Source organism: Chionomys nivalis, chromosome 2 (genome assembly GCF_950005125.1).
Source record: "Chionomys nivalis chromosome 2, mChiNiv1.1, whole genome shotgun sequence".
NCBI classification, from domain to species: Eukaryota; Metazoa; Chordata; class Mammalia; order Rodentia; family Cricetidae; genus Chionomys; species Chionomys nivalis.
Genome location: NC_080087.1, coordinates 15,490,343 through 15,503,431, shown reverse-complemented (window position 1 = coordinate 15,503,431; position 13,089 = coordinate 15,490,343). Strand labels below are relative to the sequence as shown.

The 13,089-nt window shown below is 37.9% G+C and overlaps 1 protein-coding gene across 1 annotated transcript in view; it reads right to left on the bottom strand.

Annotated features, from left to right (window-relative positions):
- Ipcef1 (interaction protein for cytohesin exchange factors 1) overlaps positions 1-12,254 on the bottom strand; it is a 115,774-nt gene extending 103,520 nt beyond the window's left edge. Inside the window, exon 1 of the mRNA XM_057761641.1 lies at positions 12,215-12,254. The gene's annotated coding sequence lies outside the window, so the exon portion shown is untranslated. The remainder of the gene's footprint in view (positions 1-12,214) is intronic.
- Between the last annotated feature and the right edge of the window lie 835 nt (positions 12,255-13,089).

The following is a 13,089-nucleotide window of genomic DNA, read 5'->3' as shown; positions in this document are numbered from 1 at the left end:
ACTTGCAACTCTACATCCAGATGATCTGCTGCCCTCTTCCACCCTCCCCGGGCTCCCACACGCGTGTGGTGCACATAGACTCATGTGTGCTCACATCCGTAGGCATAAGTAATACAAATAAATATCCATTTAATGTGAAATTATTATTAAAATATTCAGATAGCTCATCTACCTAGTAAAGCATGAGAACTGATATTGTGAAGGATTTGGGAGAGAAAGATACTGCATATAGATGCAAAAATTTTATAGTAAATGTCACCAAAGTATAGGTGACTCCTGAAGCCTCTACTAGTTCTTTCCTCCATGAATGCACTGTGTAATGGGAGAGACAGGGTGAGTAATTACAGCCAACAGTCTGGGCAGAGGTGATAGGTGTCTCTTACAGTTTAAAGACACCATGCTCGCCGGGCGGTGGTGGCGCACACCTTTAATCCCAGCACTCGGGAGGCAGAGGCAGGCGAATCTCTGGGAGTTCGAGGCCAGCCTGGTCTACAAGAGCTAGTTCCAGGACACGCTCCAAAACCACAGAGAAAGCCTGTCTCGAAAAACCAAAAAAAAAAAAAAAAAAAAAAAAGACACCATGCGCCATGCTGTCTTCCTACTTGGTGGCAACCCCTGGAGGTCACTTACTAACAAGATGGTGCCACAAGGGGGCAGAGTTTGCATTTACCCGCATCTCTAATGGACTCCATAGACGGGATCCCTCCCCTCCTCAGCAACTGGCACACCGCACAGATTTCTTATTCATTCGGTATGGATACGAAATAAAGGTCTGCCGTGTTGAGCTTCTGCGATCTAGGGGTTAATCTCGATAGCACCTCAAGAGCTAGCTCCTTGTGGTTTATCAATTATTAACAAAGGCCCTGAGATTTCTCTGAGAGCTGTTTGCATGTTTCCTGTGTAAGCTGACACCCAGGAGAGTTAGTTCCCTTTTTGCGATTTTATCCAGAACGATGGTGATGTCTCCACAGAGGGCAACAGGCTTAACAACAATGGAAATGTTAGAGAAGAAGAAACCTTTACCTCCTTCACTGATTTCTCTCTGGTACAAAGTAGCGCAGAATTTTTTCACATTAAAAAAAAATTTTAAATGTTCTATTCATTTGCAGAACTAACTTCAAAAGATCTGAGATTTCCAACTAACACCTCATCATTCTTAGAACTGGATCCCGCCCCTTAGAAAGCTATTTCCATATTTTTGAACTGAAATATAGTAAGGAAAAAAATTTGTTCACTAGAAAAAAAAAACTTCTCAAATGTTAATCTGCACTCTAGATAACCAAAACAGCTTGCAGATTCTGTTTTTTCATGATAGTCTATGTGTTCAGTTTGCCAAGTCTTGCCTTATAACCCAATTGTCCTCATTCCTGTTCATAATGGCACATTTTGTGGAAAAAAAAAGGCATCTTCAAGAAAAACAAACATATGTGGTCATCTATCCTTTTACCACATAAGATTTTTACCAAAAAAAAAAAAATATTTTAAAGTAGATCAGAAACTTTTGAATGAGACTTGGCTTTACACATTCTGTGCTGGAAAAAAATCCACTGGCGCCCTGAATCACTTGGTAACATAAATCAAATTAAGTAGGTATTAGAACATAGCACTGATAGACACAACAAGAAAGACAGAGTAAGAAAAACATAACCCTGTGTTCGTAATTGCATTCTCACAAAACTCACAATATTCACCGCCCAGCAGGAATATGTCAAAATAATTAGACAGGCATTTTATGCTTAGGAAACCTGGGAAGGGCTGAAAATGTCCATGGGTTGAGAAACTTAGATACATGGGAGTGAGAACTGAGTATGACTTGCTGGTTCCTACTGCACAGGCATAGACTAGGAACCAAGCTTGTGACAGAAAGCGTCCTTCACCACTGCCCAATGACCACCCGAAGGATGAAAATTGCTAAAATACTTTTGCAATGGCTGAAGGACATTTCATAAGCTTAGTGGCTGCCTCAAGTCCTTCTCTTAGAAACAACTGGTTTAAAAAAAAAATCACTCAAACCTCTTCTTCCTAAGCTGAGTCCCAGAGGTATTTCAATGTATGCAGAACATCCTGGGGAGGCCATGAGAGGAAGATGGGAGGTGGAAGTTATAGTAAGAGCTAGAGCCAAGATAGGCTCCTGCCGGCTTAGGCAAGAAGCAGAGGATACACTGCTTGTCGCGTTCCTGTTGGCTTCAGGTGGAACCAGGACAGCCCATAATGATGCCCGAGGATAGAACTTTTAGGAACGTGAAAATCATCACAAGGTTCACTCTACTCTGAAAAGTCCTAAACCTGAGGGATCAGCATCAAATGCACAACAGCCTGGAAGAGACACTCATCCCCCTGCTGATGCAGAAGCCAACACTATTAGCATTCTAAGCTCTCTGCTAAGTACCAGGCATTTTTCTAAACACTGTGTTCACGCTAATTCATTGATACCTGCTCCAGCCTTAAGAGTCACTAGCCCTGCCCTCCATTAAAAAGAAAAGAAGTGTCTGACCTCCATGAACTTAGCTGGGCATGTTCCCCTCCCCCACAACAATAATAATAACTAAAAAGAAGAAAATCAGTCATGCAAAGGTTAAGGGTCAAGGCGAAGATTGCATAACTAACAATGCGTCTGAGCCAAACTTCAGTCCCAGCCATCAGTGTCTGGAGCCTGCTCTCTTCACCCTTCTAACATTTCTGATTGTTCTTTGAGATAAACATTTTTATAATACTTTTAAAAATTAAATCATCCAGTCTGGTCATTGACGGGAGAGTCAGTCATTATTTTACATCAACACAAGGTTTTACCAAGAGATTTTAGACGCCTCTAATCCAGCTTTCTGGATGCCCTTCTCTGATGCCTTTCTCTGATGAGTCAGGCTCTAACTAGATGTTTTTCATGCTGAAGAGGTCTCTCGCCTCAAGGTTTTACTACAAAAAGTATGCTGCAGGAGTTCTTTCCACTCCTTCAGCTAATAGCCTTGAAGATACCAGCCCACTTGGGCGTGGTCTCTGCTGTATTGGACTCCACTTCTAGCTACTAGACTCCTTTCCTGGTCGTGCAGAGGGCTGTTCTCTGGGACGGTGATCTGTAAGTTTTTCCTTTAAATAAATAACCCTTTTATTAATCATAATTCCAAACTGGTGTGGGATTGTTTTGTGACTTACGCCTTCAAAAGTACTTTTGAAAATGATTGAACTCTCATTTTCATCAATACCTCAGGAAGCTAATTTTTTTAAACCCTCAGGGAAAGTATAAATATGAAAGGTATCCTCTAAATTATTTAATACAGCATTCAACTTTATAATAAAGCATTCTTTACCAAAGAAGTCAAAATCTAAATCATATTAACTATGTCATCAAAAATAATACCTGATGGGCTGAAGGGGTAGCTCAATAGTTAAGAATACTTGACTCTCTTGCAAAGGACCTAGGTTTGGTTCTTAGTATCCATATTAGGCAACATACAACTACTTCAGTCCCTAGGGGTCTGGTACCTTCTTCTGGCTTCACAATTACCTGCATGTATATGACTCCCATACAAACTTTCATATACTCATATACATATAAAATAAATGGTTTTAAAATGCCTCCTATGCACTTGTCAGAATGATAAGAATATATGTTTGAAGACATATGAACACCTGAGGTACACATCAAAATTGACTTTCACATCATTGAGTTGGACACCTAGCACCATGGGGTTTGGTTACTACAGAATAAAAAGGGAATGACTCTTTCCACAAAAAAAAAAAATCATGTGTAGCAAGGCTTCAAAGATAGTAGTCAAATAATTGGAACTGGTAGAAACTGAATACTAGAGAGACTCATGAATATTATCATTTCCTGGCCTAGAGAAAAGAGAATTCCATTAATACAGTAATACTTTCTGAATAATTATCCACAAAGAGTCACAAAATGAGCTGCCTTTCATAGATAATTCTAAAAGTAATATACCCCATGTATTCCCCTGAAACTTAGAATATGTCCATCTTTTTAAGAGAATAACTAAACCAATAAGTGCTGTAGGAATTCCTACAACCAGTAGCCTTTAAGTTACCCACCCACTTGGGCGTGGCCTCATACTATATATGCCAATGTAAAGCACACATTTGGTCTCTCTTCCAGCTGTGGGATTCAGTTGCTGTTTCCTGTTCAAACTGAGGACTGTAATCTGTGAGTCTACCCCTAAATAAATAACCCTCTAATATACTCAGCTCTGAGCCAGTATGGGATTTCTTTTATGCATCTGTCTTCATCTGGCACCCAATGGATCTGGACTCCATACCTACAGGGTAGACTGGCTTAAAGGCCTAATCAGTCCACAGCCCAGAAAGTCTCCCACCCCTGTCCACTTGCCTTGCTTTTACCTAAGTGGTTTAGAAGTTTAGAACAACAGGGAAAAGCAAAAGGACTTGAGACTTCCCAAGATCAAATTTTGGTGAGGGCACTTAATGCTGACTGACCCATAGGCTCAAGCTCTTTATGATGAACACATCTTGTCCCTATGCCACAAAGCAGCCTTAAATGTTTGGGATAGGATTCAATAATTAGGAAAATAAATTGAATTATTTACCAGAGTTAAAAAGGGCCAGAGAGAACACTTGAGTGACTTTTTATAAAGATTAACTAAGGCTGTACAAATAGAAGTAACAGACCCAGATGCTAGATGAGTACTTATTGAATCTCTAGCTTTTGAAAATGCCAACTCAGAATGCAAAAAGATACTTGGGCCTTTAAAGGTTAGATCAGCACCAATGGATGAATGGATCCTGCATACAATGAACATTGAGACATTTGACTATAATACTGAGTCTTGAGTAGGAAAAACTATTTCCAAAGGAATGGAGAGACATCAAAATGACAAATGTTTTAATTGTGGTAGAATAGGACATCTGAGAAGGGACTGTAGACAATGAATTCCTAGGAAAAATATCTCCTCTGGGAAAGGCAAGAATAGGAGGATTCAACTTTCAGGAATATGTACAAGGTGTGGTAAAGGCTGATATTGGACCAATGAATGCAGATCAACAAAATACAGACAAGGCAACCCAATACCATTGGGAAACTCCTTGGGGGGTCTCTTGTATGCCCCCAAGTCAAAAATGGTACAGTAGTTCCCAGTCACTGTGGAGAACATGTCTCACTAGGAAAATTTAAAAAAAAAATCCAGAGCCTTCTGTAAAAGACTATACTGTTCTGGATGATGAAATAAACATAGAGAATGCATCAAAAATTCCAATAGGAAATAGGAAACGTATATTCTGGCAGACTTCTATAAATGGCCAAAGACCAAAGCTAAGAGTGCATATTAATGGCATTGTAATTGTGGGTTTGATAAACATGGGTGTGGACATGAGTATCATTACCCCAGAATCTTGGCATCCAAATTGGCCTCTTCAAGAGGGAGATGTTCACTTACTAGAAATTGGAACCCTATCTCAAGTGAAACAAAGTGTGAGATGAGTTGAATGCATAGGGCTAGAAGGACAGGGAGGAAGTTTGAGGCCATCTGTGGCTAATATTGCAGTGAATTTATGAGGTCATGACCAGCTACAGCAATGGAATACCCAGATTAAGATTACTGCAGTCCCAGAAACTCATAGTTTTGGGAAGGATATTATAAAATACTATGTATAAAGGTCGCCAGCCATTCAGGCTATAGAAGAACACAAAGCAATTAGCAAACCTTTAGAGGTACCAACAGCCCTACCTTTAAAATGGTTAACTGAGAAACCAATATGGGTTAAACAATGGCCATTAACAAAAGATAAACTGCAGGCTTAATAACAGCTGGTACAAGAGCAGCTAGATGCTCACCATATTGAAGGATCAACTAGCCCTTGGAATTCTCCTGTATTTGTTGTTTAAAGAATTTGGTAAATGGAGAATGGTGACAGATCTAAGAGCTGTCAATAAAGTAATTCAACCTATGGGCCCTCCACATCTATAATTTTTCTGCCTTCTCTATTACCAAAAGGATGGCCTCTTATAGTTATTGATTTGAAATATTCTTTCTTCATCATACCTTTACAAGAAAAGGACAGAAAAAATTTGCTTTCACAGTGCCTACTTATAATAATTCTCAACCTACTAGGAGATACCAGTAGACTGTCCTTTCACAGAGAATGCTCAATAGTTCCACCCTATGCCAATGCATTGTAAGTCAGCCATTGGAAATAATACATAAAAAAAATCTTAAATCTATAATTTACCATTACATGGATGACATTTTGCTATCTGATTCAAACATAGATACTTTAGAAAGAAGTTTGAAGAAATAAAAATTGTTGCCAAAACTGGGACTACAACTTGCTCCTGAAAAATTACAGAAAGGAGATTCTGTCAATTACCTAGGTTATACAGTAAGTTTACAGAAAAATTAGAACACAAAAGGCACAAATTAGGAGAGACTGATTGCGGACTCTGAATGACTTTCAAAGATTGTTAGGAGACAGTTCCAGTCTATGACCAGCTGTTGGGATAACACCTGATCTAATAGTTCATTTAAACAGAACCTTAGATGATAACAAAGACTTAAATAGTCCCAGAGAATTAACAGTTGAAGTGGAAAAGGAATTGATTGTTGTTGAAGAAAAATTACAGGAGGCACATGTGGATAAGGTGAATTGCATTTTTGTCATATTGCCTTCCAGAATTTCCACTACAGGAATTTTAATGCATAGGGAAGATAGTATCTTAGAATGGATATTTTACCACATAAACCAAGAAAAAAATAAAAACTTATGTGGAAAAAGTCTCCGAATTAATTATAAAAGAAAAATTGAGATTTCATCAACTAGCCAGTATAGACCCAGCAGAGATTATAGTGCCTTTCACTACTGATGAAATTTAAAAAATATAGGAAAATATTGAACCTTGGCAAAGAGATTGTGCTAATTTTTTGGAGAGATTAATAGCAATTATCCCAAAAGTAATAGAATTAACCTTATAAAGAGAACTATTTGGATCCTTCACCGCATTGTATGGGACACACCAATAACTGGAGCCCATACATTCTATGCTGATGCAAATAAATCAGGATATACAGGTTACAAATGAGAAAATTAAATATGGTTGAAAAAAGCCCTTATAATTCTGTCCAAAAGGCAGAATTATATGCTATCCTCATGGTGCTAGGGGATTTTAAAGAACCTTTTAAAACAGTTACTGATTAACAATATGCATAAAGAGTTGTCTTGCATATTGAAAACACTGGATTTATACCCGACGATACAAAATTGACTTCATTATTCATACAGGTTCAAGATATTATCAGGAATAGGCTTTGTCCCATATACATAACACACTCAATCCCATATAGGTCTGCCAGGTCCTCTAGCATAAGGTAATGCAGAAATTGATCAATTACTGATTGGAAGTGTGTTGTAAGGCCTCAGAATTCCATAAGAAACATCATAGAAATAGCAAAGGCTTAAAGAAAAAGTTTTCTATTACATGGCAACAAGATAAGGAAATTATAAAGAGATGTCCTACTTGTTCTTTCTATAACCAAACACTGCAACCTGTAGAGACCAACCCAAAGGGTACTCAAAGGAATGAAATCTGGCAGATGGATATGTTCCACTTTTCAGAATTTGGAAAATTGTAATATGTACACTGCACCATTGACACTTATTCAAGTTTTTAATGGGCAACTTCTTTGAGCTCAGCTAAGGCTGATTCAGTAATCACACATTTATTAGATGTTATGGCCATCATGGGTATACCTGCACAAATAAAGACAGTTAATGGGCCAGCATATGTCTCTAAGAAAATTAAACAGTTTTTTGATTATTATAATATAAAGCATATTACAGGTATACAAAATAATCCTACAGGTCAGGCAGTTATAGAAAGATCAAATTGAACTATAAATAATATTCTAAACAAACAGAAAGGGATGGAAAATACCCCCAGAAATCGATTACATAATGCTTTATTAACCTTGAATTTTTTTAACGTTAATGAAAAAGGGACAACAGGAGCAGAGAGACATTGGATAATAGAAAAGTCTTCTGAATTAAATCAGCCAATGTATTTCAAGGATGTATTGAACTCACAATGGAAGCCAGGAGATGGGCTACATTGGGGAAGGGGTTTTGCTCTTGTTTCAACAGGAGAAGAAAAGTTATGGATACCATCAAAATTAATAAAGATTTGGTTTGAAAAAGAAAAATCTCTTGAGAAAGAGAAATGATGGCTCATTCACAGAGGTGACAACCAATCGGGTGGTAAGTAAACCTCATAAGGGTTGGGGCAGGGTTCTGTTCTTGTCTTTGCAGGAAAATACTTATCTTCAAAAAGTCAAGAGACTCTGGACATCTAGATGCCTAAAGAGGAAAAACTAATTATCCAAAAAGGGTCACCAAGCAAAGAGAATTATCACTCTAAGGACCTGTCATCTGAGAGTAAGAATCTCTGAATACTAAATAAAATAATAATCATGACTCACTTAAAAATAAAAGCTGGCTTTGAAGTTGGACACTGCCTCTATCCTTCTCTAAATCCGAGAATGTTGTTAAAATAAATATTCAGAGTTTCCGACATTGAGACTATAATTCGTGATTCTAGAGAAGCTAAATAAGAAGGTGAACCCAAAGAAAAACATATAAGCAGCCTCCTGAATATTAACCTTCATCAGGCGATGAAAGAAGACAGAGACAGAGACCAACATTGGAGCACTGGACTGAAGTCTCACGATCCAAAGGAGGAGCAGAAGGAGAGAGAGCACGAGCAAGGAACTCAGGACTGCGAGGGGTGCACCCACACACTGAGGCAATGGGGATGTTCTATCGGGAACTCACCAAGGCCAGCTGGCCGGGGTCTGAAAAAGCATGGGACAAAACCGGTCTTGCTGAACATGGACAATGAGGACTACTGAGAACTGAAGAACAATGGCAATGGGTTCTTGATCCTATTGCACGTAATGGCTTTGTGGGAGCCCAGGTAGTTTGGATGCTCACCTTAATAGACCTGGATGGAGGTGGGTGGTCCTTGGACCTCCCACAGGGCAGAGAAACCTGCTTGCTCTTTGGGCTGAGGAGGAAGGAAGACTTGATTGGGGGAGGGAGAGGGAATGGGAGGTGGTGGCGGGGAAGAGGCAGAAATCTTTAATAATTAAATAAATTAATTAATAAAAAAAATCCCATATGTAACATAAAAAAAAATATTCAGAGTTTCTGTCTCATGTCAGGAGCCATGGTATGGGATAGAAAGAAGAATTTAGAAAATATTTTTCTTTTCTTTATAATTTTTGTCTCTATTGTACCTTTCATTGAATATATGTCTATATAAATAATGTTTAAGTTTTCCACAATGAACAATGAATTTTCCTGCAGTAATCTTTGAAGTTTTCAGGAAGAAGATGGGGCCCCACAACAACAACTCCACCTGGTTTATACGATATTATGATGCTGATAGTGCTACTGTATGACCTGTTTTGGGTACCAACTGCTCAAGATGGTTCCAACTTGGTTAGCTGAAATGGTGCATTTTTTTTACAATGTTCTGGCCAGAACTCTAAATAGAAACCTCAGAAAAACCCTAACAAATACTCAGAGACTATTTGCAATTATACCAAACCCTAATCTTGGAACTTAACCAACATTTTACTTTCACAGGCTCCAATAGAAAGAACATCGCACCCATTACAGCTGGAAGTAATTCTAGAAGACGAAATCCCCTCTCCCAACAAAGTTTATCCTCATAATTTAGGGATTGGTTATAATTGTTATAGGGTTGGGGAGAAATTATGTAAGCTCAGGGATCTCTTTGGAAAAAAAAGGGAGAAATTGGATGGGATAATAGATTAGTGTGAGCTTACTCAAACTAATAATACAAGTGAGTAATAGGGTGAATACTTGTGAGCTATTATTTACATTGGTGTAGATTCTTGTATATTGATACAAACTTAAATTATATTGAATATGTTCCAATTTTAGTCTACAATATTTGTATATCTAGGCAAAGTTATTTTGTCATATTGTATGCATGCATGCTTCTGATGTGGTATTCCCCTCTGTATGCTGTGAATAACATTGGTTTTATAAAGAAACTGCTTTGGGCCTAAAGCAGAGCTATAGGGGAACAGAGCTAGATGGGGAAAACTAAACTGAATGCTGGGAGAAAGGAGGTGGAGTTAGGGAGAAGCCATGTGGCCCTGCCAGAGAAAGACGCCTGGAACATTACTCAGTAAGCCACAGCCATGTGGCAGTGCACAGATTAATAGAAATGGGTTAAATTAAGATGTAAGACTTAGCCAATAAGAAGCTAGAGCTAATAGGCCAAGCAGTGTCTTAAATAATACAGTTTCTGTGTGATTATTTTAGTTCTGGGTGGCCGGGACAAACAAGCAGTCTACACCCAACATGCTTCTACCTCTGCTTAAGACATTTTGTATGTTGATACAATTTTAGGATATTTTTAGCATATTGCAGTATACATTTCTACTTCTAATCAAGATACTTATACATTGTTTACATTTTGAGGTCACTGTCTTCATTTGTTGCACAGTTGTTTAATGATTGTTTAATATTTTAATATGAAATCTTAGTCTTTATGTTATATAACTATTAAGAATTATAGGTCAATAGTCATCCATGTTTTATCATACTTATAGTTAGACTAATCAGGTTTTTTAGATACATACAGATTATATTCTGCATAGATAGGGAATCTTCAACCACTCCAAAGAGCTATAGAATATGGCCTTTAAATAATTTGATGTAAGACACAATTGCTCCTGGCAGCACCAGTCTATTCTCAAGAGAATGTTGAGCACCAAAAACACTCCACTTGGAGCTTGTTTTCTTCTTGGCAAAACTGGCCTTTGAACAAGGAACTCCCCATACATCAAGCACTGACAAAATTCACGATGTCCAGACAGGACAAGCAGGATACAAGAAAAAAGACTGTCAAATCTTGCCAAGACTTGTAATACAGTTTTGAAAATTTTCCTGCCTCTGAAAATAGTCTGTCCGTTACTCTAGGCCTTAGCCAAAGTTGGTTGCTCCAATGTTGCAAATGAGACTTTGAGTGATTGCTCAGGTAGCCAGTTGTCTCTGCCATTTTTTGCACATTTTGGAAGTTGCTTGATTGCACTTCCTGCTTATTCAAGTAATATTATTTCCCTTCTTGGGTCTTCATTTGGGTTGAAGACTAGATAGTTGTAGTTACTTTCATCTCATGACTTGGTCCAGTTATTTATTATACAAGACTTAAACTCATTAAGATAGGATAATTATTGAAACATTTATCACATTTCTTGCTTGATATTATTTATGCTGGCTGTAATTCTAATTTTTATACCTGATATATGTTCTTATTGCATATAATTTTGTATTCAGCTTAGAACTTTCTTATTTAAACAAAAGGGGGAGATGCTGTAGGAATTCCTACAGCCTGGAGCCTTTAAGTTACCTACCCACTTGAGTGTGGCCTCTTATACTGTGTGCTAATGTAAAGGGCATGTCTGGTCTCTCTTCTGGCTGTGAGATTCAGTTGCTGTTACCTGTTTGAGCAGAGAACTGTAATCTGTGAGTCTGTCCCTAAATAAATAACCCTCTATTACACTCAATTCTGAGCTAGTATGGGATTTCTCTTAAGCATTCATCTTCAAATAAGGAATTGTATGACACAGTTGCGAGCAAAATATATAATCTTTCTTAAGTCATTTTATAAATCACATATCAAAGGAATAGCAAAAACATTTATATCTAAAATCACAGAATCTTGGATAGGTCATTAGAGTTGAATTTTAAATATAGGAATATCTTAAGGCTGTTATGTCTTTATATTATAATTCATTATAAGCTTATAATAATCAATACCCATTTGTAGAACATCTAACTTATATCTGGACATCTAAACCCACAGTTGTTTACAAAGCAGAATCTTGTCATAATATGATTCTGTGGTGCTTAGTCTGCTACAGTAAGCTTTGCTCAGACTGAAATGAAAATAAAAACAAATTAAACCATAAATATATAAACAATTCTTTCCTTGTAAAATAATCACCACCCAGAATCTATTTTCAAGGGAAATTAAAGGTAAACAGTTGGTAATTTACCAATACTAATATCTTTCCTTTTCATAATATTAGCTTGGGGACAAGCATACTTGGCTTATTCTGACTTGGCTCATAAATCAGAATAACAGAGTGGAGAGTGGGATTTTCAGGTCACAAACATCACTCAAAGAACTAGATTTGGAGAGCTGTTGATTACATACCAAAAATGTGTGAAGCGATTGTCTCAATCCAGGTCTGCTGCTGATGATGATCTATACAAGAAAGAACAAAAAAGGATGTCATTAGAGTTTCAGCTACCTATGAGCTGAAATCCTGCATATCAACCTGAGAACACACAACAAAGGACTTAAGTTGGTGAATGTGGAATGGCCAGGAGCCTCTCCCAGAGAATTAGCTGCACAGTTTCATCTCCCTGGAAGGAAGACATGAGTGCCAAGCTGTGAGAAATCACTGGTCCCTGGAACTGAATGCTCGGGGCTGTGCTGAAAAGCTTGCTCTAACCGTTTGCATGCGTACCCAGCAGGTTTTTAATTGCTTTGAAAATGTGCACATGGGGCTGGAGAGGTGACTCAACAGTTAAAAGCGCTTGTCACTCTTGCAGAGGACCCAAGTTCAGTTCCCAGCACACAGGTGGTAGCTCACAACTGTCTGTAGCTCTAATTCCAGAGAGTCCATGCCCTTTCCTGGTCTCACTTCAAGGGTATCAGGCACACACATGGTACTTACATACTTGATGACAAAACACTCAAACACATAAAGAAAAATGTGTTCTTGAATTTAGACCTTCCAACCATTTTCCTGGAGTTTTGCCAGTGGGAAGGGATTTCAGATTAATAATAATAATCCACTCATTGTCTAAATTATATATTTGTTTAAAAATATATATTCTTTTAAGAAACCTATACAATTCAAATTTCCCTGTCTTAACAATGTCCTTTCTGGTCCAGAGAAGTCATTGCATTTCATTTTCAATCCAGGTGTCAATCAAGGATCACTACTTTATGTGTGGTATATCTTTAATATCTGTGGGGAGGTTATTCCCAGAAGCCTGTGGATACCACAGTCAAGGACACTC